This window comes from Hyposmocoma kahamanoa, unplaced genomic scaffold (assembly GCF_003589595.1).
Source record: "Hyposmocoma kahamanoa isolate Upper Pololo Valley unplaced genomic scaffold, ASM358959v1 78, whole genome shotgun sequence".
NCBI lineage: Eukaryota > Metazoa > Arthropoda > Insecta > Lepidoptera > Cosmopterigidae > Hyposmocoma > Hyposmocoma kahamanoa.
The window spans coordinates 1,111,053-1,116,924 of record NW_020653945.1 but is presented as its reverse complement, the minus strand read 5'-3'; positions in this window follow the sequence as shown (position 1 = coordinate 1,116,924).

Here is a 5,872-nt window from a genome sequence, read left to right as displayed (position 1 = left end):
GTGTACCATAGACATTTTGACACCAAGTGATTATAAATTATAGTCTTTCTGCAAAGGTGGTCGTTTTGCTATTTAGTCCTTATACTGACCAGGTCATTTTGAAGATATAGTCATTATGACACCGGCCCAATAAAGTTTTGTTTCACTATAGTTTTAAATCTCGTAAATAACAAATTTTGAATATCAACAGGAATCATAATATAGAAGTGTAAACAACATTCAACTCCCACATACAGGGCACAAATTAAAAGAAACCTGCTGTCCGGAATCGCTTGTCAAATAGCTGTGAAACATTTTTTGTCTGAATGACAACAACGATTGAAACTCGGGCACTCCGACCTTTAGTAGTTATACATATAGACGCTGGAAAGGAAAAAGGACTAACAGACTATATTTGGGTCAAATGCACGTGTTATATGTATACATAATTGAAATCAGCGAATATTTCTATCTTTTTTTTTTTTGTTTTTTCAAAAGGTGTTTTTTTACAAAAGTAGAGGACTTAATAGACCAGAATTTTGCAACATTTCATTACACTGTATTATAAGACAACATTTGACGTGACATATTGGGCTTATGGTTGCTTTCGTGGTCTGTACTTTAATGTGTCATGGCTTCTTAATCTTTTACTTGATCCTGAAAAAAGCTTTAGTTACGTTAGACCTTTTTCTTAACTTTAATTTATATAAAACTGTTACGCGTTAGATGTTAAGACTAGGTGGCAAATTAGAAAGACGTACCCGTTTTCCTGATCCGTAGAACAAAGACATATGTGCAAGACTACTTGTTCTCAGGACGTGGTACGTTAGTTCTTCGCTGTGGACGTGAGATCGACTGTTGTTCGATTTTATATTTCCGTAACGAAATAAGATATATAAATTCTCAAATCACCTTTACATAGGCCTTAGTTTGAATAACGAAATTATTCTCTTAACTTACTTATTCTCTTTTCGCTTTAAAAGTATACCTATAATACAGGATACCTAACAAAGCCACTTGTGATCATACGTCATAATCTCAGTACAGAGTACTAAAAAAACCGACCTCAAAAGTACGTGGAATTACGTCTATTTGCTAAGTTTTTATTGAAATATCCCCTAGTTTGCCACTATACAGGACTTGACACTGGAGATAATAAAAATCGGTTCTCACTACTCAAAGTATATCGAGAGAGAAACGCCTTGAATTGGAGAAATAGCAAAATCAACCATTAAAATTATTGCTCCTAAATTAAAGTTAGGCGCTATTTATAAAAATGAATCTTCATGCGCGAACAGCCACCCTTCGAGGTGGATGATTTTCTTCAAAATGAAATGGGACCACTATGGAAATACCCCCTTTCCAACAAAAAAAGAATCATGAAAATCGGTTCACAAATACCGGAGTTATCGGGTAACATACATACAAAAAAAAAGAATATACAGTCGAATTGAGAACCTCCTCCATTTTTGAACTCGGTTAAAAATTGCTTTTATCGCATGAAAGTCATAAAAATAACACGAAGTACACGAAACAAACTATGTATCTGCCAGATTTTCTGAGAATCATAAGAAGGTTACCGACAAATATTGGTTTGTAGAATCTTTAAAGGTCTTCTGAAAAGTTGTAATTTCGCAGATGTTGCCTTATTGCACCATAAACCGCACAGGTTTAATAATTAAAAATAACATTAATTTCACAAGCATAATTACAAAAGAATGTTTATATTTCGGAAATATAGCAAAATCAAATGATAATGAAAAGCATGCATGCTGCTGTCAAGTTCCATCGTCTTTTTTTTATAATACCAACTGACGGTACGAACAAGTCGTTCGCCTGGTGGTAAGCGACACGCCTGCCCATCACTTTTGGTTTGGTTAGGTCTTAAAATCTCGTACCTGTAACATAGGCCACTCGGCGAAGCCTCGTGGCTTAAACACGGTACCCGACTTTAACAACCCTCATTATGCAACAATTACATAAAATATTATTATTTTGTTAGATACATGTATTATTTCAAGAAAAAGAAAGCAGTACGGATATGGGTTTCAGTATATTACAACAGATTAATTAATAGTTACATATTACTTACAACTTAAAACAACACCGAGCGGCCGACAGTGGCCACCACCTTACCATGTTAGTGATTTAGAAAATTGGTATAGCTATATTTTTTAATCTAATATATTGCAGCCTTGAGTTTAAGATAATCTTCGATCTATAATCTAAAAAGAAAAGCTGAAAATGGGGTGCTTTTTACAGTTTGACCTTCGACGGCTTTTAACATTCTATGTACATCTTTTAATCCTATAAATAAACGTTATTAATAAATCTAAATGCCATTGACTTACAATTATATGGACGTCGGGTCCGCGCTAAAAAGTGTCCGAACTTATAGGGCGTTAAAATCGTATACAGAGCGTCATTCACGCTTTAGTCTTCGTTTGTTCGACTGACAGCGAAGCAAGCAAAATTAGACAGTACAGCGATGACATTACAATTTAAATTCAACGTTTTAGCTTTTTCATATTCCTTTACATGTCACTACGTTTAAATAGGTTGACTTGGGACATTTTTTTCGTAGTTTTTGTATTAGACCCGTCGTCCATTTATTTGTAAGTCAATGCTAAATGTGTACACCTTACATTGTTAAACCAAATTGATTAAACAAATCTGTGGGCACTAGATATGACGGTCCCCTAGGTTCTATTCTTAGTAGGACCCATTTGGGTGGGTGTTCAGGGTAGTACCCCCGGAGTCTTTTTCTAATTCTTATTATCGTGACGATGACACGCTTCATCCTCACGCCTTCCGCCTCCCGGGAATGTATAATAAAATATCTCAATCAAAAATCGTCATTCTCATATATTCAAAGCTTATAATGTTCTTCAAACTTTTCAATTGTTTACATGACATCGCTATCTCATTTGTAGCAGCGCAAAATCGCGTGAAGCGACAATAATGGAGTTGAACAATACGAATTTCATTTTAACGTTTCTCCCCGTCTCTCGCTGCCTCGACAACCGCGATACTGCACTTACACAAGTGAACGATAGTATTTATGAAGCACTGCTTATACGAACTTATACTGCAGTAATTTTGATAGAAAACACAGGTTTATAATTAAAAATTGTAATTTGTTTATTAATCCATAAAGTTACATGGTACAGAGTTATGTGTAGCAAAGCGTGTTGCGTGAATGGGTGCGGTTCGTAATATATAACAACATATGACATATTTTTAGTCAATATAACGCCAACAAATATAATTAATTTATGGTATACACACATTTGACACATTCTTGCATGATATAAAGGTCACTGGGTATAATAGACGATTCATATAACAACTTCCAATCTAATATACCGATGGCTCATTTTATATAAACACTTCAGATATAACAACACTGAGTATAATGTATTTTTAATATAATTTCAGTGGTGTTTAGGTGAAATGGTGAATGAACCGAATTTGTTTGCATTTCCTAGTTGGTTCGACCTCCAACTGTGGGTTTAAGTTAGGTTAGTATATGACAAAGCTAAACGAGCTGAGCGAGCGCAGTGAGCGTTCCGTGGCAGCGGCCGGCGAGTGCCAGAACCGAATTTGTTTGCATTTGCTACTTGGTTCGACCTCCAACTGTGGGTTTAGGTTAGGTTAGTATATGAAAAAGCTGCACGAGCCGAGCGAGCGCAGCGAGCATGCTGCGTGTTACATTATTTAATGCATTCTACTGGTAGTATAATGTATTAAATATTAAATGGAAAATTGGATCCCAAAAACCGACTACGGGCTTTACAGATGAAACCGGTGCCCAATTGTAGGATGTATGGTGGATTATTACTCCGTTGTTGAATTTGAGTTTTCTACTACTGAGGCCTGGCCTACTGTCCACCATTTTGATATATTTTTTACATGTAGCTACCACGGAATGGCGGCCACGTGTTATGAATATTTATGAAGGTTCGTTTGATATACGTTAATATATTATAATCTATATATTATTATGCATGAATAGTATTCCATCAATCATGAACCACGTGTTTATTGAAATACTTTGCATAGTGTAATTACAGGCACATAGGACTTGTCAACTTCTGTCTCAGGGTGACGGGCGCAGTGGCAGTGCCCCTCAGATCTTTGTAATTTAATGCTCTGAGTGACACTGTTATAATTATGGACAGGCGTGTCGCTTACCACCAGGCACACTGTTCGTCCCGTCACTTGGTAACATAAAAAAACACGTGCTTTAGTTACTTGGGATCGGAGCAACGTATGAATGTTGTCTAATATTTGTAATTATTTCTATCCTGATAGTAAAAATCATGATATTCATTAAAACCAATGTCATAATAAGTTAATCAAACTACCCTATAGGACCCCAATAACTAAGGGTCTAGAAAACTTCATCAGCCTATCGCAGTCCACTGCTGGACATAGGCCTCTCCCAAAGCGCGCCATTTCGCTCGATTCTCAGCTTGTCGCTTCCATCTGGTGCCAGCAGCCTTTCGCAAATCGTCACTCCATCTGGCCAGAGGGCGTCCTACACTACGCTTGCCAAGCCGGGGTCTCGAGTCAAGATCTCGCTCTCCCATCGGTTGTCGGTTCTTCGACAGGTATGGCCCAGGGTCAAGGCATACTCTTTGATGATGATTGACGGTTACAAAAGCGCGTTCGCTTCATAATACACACAAATGGCACCTACAAATTCACGCCAAGAAAACACTTTAAAAAAATATTTTATCTAAGTATCTTCACAGTCTTCTTCCTACTCTTAAATCATGAAATGGCCCAATAAGGGGGTCATCAGATAACGCGGGGGGATCAACCGACAAATAGCTTGCTTCCGTGCGCATCCTGCCCCCTACCTTCAAAACCCTACGCCGCTTTTGAATATACATAACGCACGTGAGCTACTATAAAGCTGTCAAAGTTAAAGTCATATAATCATTTAATCCATAGGTAAAATGTTTACACTGAAAACGTCATCTTTTACGCTACGTGTACGAGCAGTACATTACATATGTCGTAACTTAACCTAAATATGTTGCTGACATTTTATGTACAATTACGTATATTTTTAGTACAATAAAGATCTTCGGACAGTACGGTGCCTTACATATTTTGCATCAACCTACCTCAACCGAACGGTGTACTCAGGGAAACATACAATTCCCATCAACACACATTCTTACATACATTCTACATTACATACGTTGGGCACGAGCCCCAACACTACGGCTCGTTCATTACGCTGATATCTCTGAGAACAACGACCTAGAAACTCTAGGGATTGCTCTTTTCAAATAAACTTAAATGCTATGGAAGACATATTGAATCATAACTGTGTGGAGTCTACACTCAAGCTGTCTTTCTTTTTATTAAAAAATAAGTGCGCCTTTGACTTCCATCTCACCTGATGAAGTCGACAATGGAGCATGCGCACCTAAATAATGCCTATTCACTCTCGCCTTCAAAAGGTCCAAATTATAACGTTCAGGGAACAAGTCTTTCCATACATCTTTATCTAGCACATAGTCTTCAAATTTGAAATATGACTTTTCAATCAAAATACTTTTAATGTAAGTTTTAAACTTAGGAAACAGTAATCTTAATATGTGCTCCGGAATCTTGTTATAAAAACGTATACAGTTCCCCATAAAAGAATCGTTTACCTTAGCTAAACGAAATCGTAGTACCTTGAGTTTGGATTTAGTTCTAAGGTTAATATCATGGATATCTTCTTTCTTAATGAAATTATGTATATTTTTAATAAAATCTCTCTAAGTTAAGAGTTAGTTATTGAATTTAAACCATTTTATTCACCACACAATAAAAATTAACGTAAATAACATTGACTTACAAATAAATGGACGACGGGTCTAATACAAAAACC